Source organism: Octodon degus, unplaced genomic scaffold (genome assembly GCF_000260255.1).
Source record: "Octodon degus isolate 3935 unplaced genomic scaffold, OctDeg1.0 scaffold00019, whole genome shotgun sequence".
Classification (NCBI taxonomy): domain Eukaryota; kingdom Metazoa; phylum Chordata; class Mammalia; order Rodentia; family Octodontidae; genus Octodon; species Octodon degus.
This window is the reverse complement of record NW_004524595.1, coordinates 17,115,479-17,116,643: the sequence shown is the minus strand read 5'-3', so window position 1 is coordinate 17,116,643 and position 1,165 is coordinate 17,115,479. Positions and strand designations below refer to the sequence as shown.

Below are 1,165 nucleotides of genomic sequence, written 5' to 3'. Positions count from 1 at the left end.
GGATGGTTAAGACCAAGGTAAAGCAGGACCTGTGCAACAAGAGTTGTAGCTTTTTGGTCTGAGAAGGTCAGTGAAATCCCCTCAGTATTTATCCTGAGATCCTGTACCTCAGATTGTCTGAGTACACATTTGTAGTACATAGTGATCACACTCCTCGTGGTCAATTGGTCCATGTACATAACCCATGTAGCCTCTTCCCTTCCTCTCCCTAACTCCTCTCTCCAATACTTGGTCTCCTTTCCATTTAAAAAATTTCTACCTCCCTATGTACTACTATCAGTCTTTTACCTTGCTCTTCATTTGTATCTTGGCTTTCTCATACAAGAGAAACCATGGGGTATCAAGGCTTGCATGTCTGGTTTCTTTCACTTAACATTGTGGTCTCGATGTGAAGCAATTTTCCTATAGATGACTCAAGCTCATCCTTCCTTACAGCATAGTAGTACTCCGTTGTGTCTAAATACCACATTTTCTTTACCAATTAATCTGTCAATTGACATACAGGCTGTTCCAAGATTTAGCTACTGTAGATTACGCTACTGTAAACAGAGGTATCCATGTATCACTGTACATAATTTTTAAAAACTCCTTTGGGAAGATACTCAGAAGGGGAATAGCTGGGCAGAATGCAATTTCTGGTTTTAGTTTTTTGACAAATATCTATACTGATTTATGATTGTACTGGTTTAGCATCCTTACAGACGTGGCACACTCGATTAACATCATGGGGCTGAATCTGCCACAACTAGAAATACTCAAGAACTGGCTGGACCAGGAAGAGAGTTCTTGTCCACATCCATCGCTCAGCTCAAGGTGGTGCAGACCAAGTATGTGGAGGCCAAGGACTGCCTGAACATACTGAACAAGAGCAACAAGGGGAGAGAATTACTCGTCCCACTGATGGGTTCTGTGTATGTCCCTGAGAAGCTCCATGACGTGGAACACAAACTCATCGCTGTGGGAACTGGCTACCATGTGGAGAAGACAGCTGAGGATGCCAAGGACTCCTTCAGGAGGGAGAGAGACTTCCTCACCAAGCAGATGGAGCAAATCCAGCCAGCCCTACAGGAGAAGCATGCCATGAAACAAGCTGTCATGGGAATGACGAGTCAGAAGTTTCAGCAACTCACAGCCCTGGGGGCAGCTCAGGCCACTGCCAAGGCCT

At 44.6% G+C, this 1,165-nt stretch overlaps 1 pseudogene; it reads left to right on the top strand.

The window, feature by feature from the left end:
* The window catches only part of LOC101589484, a 19,362-nt pseudogene that overhangs the window by 13,226 nt on the left and 4,971 nt on the right, over positions 1–1,165 (top strand).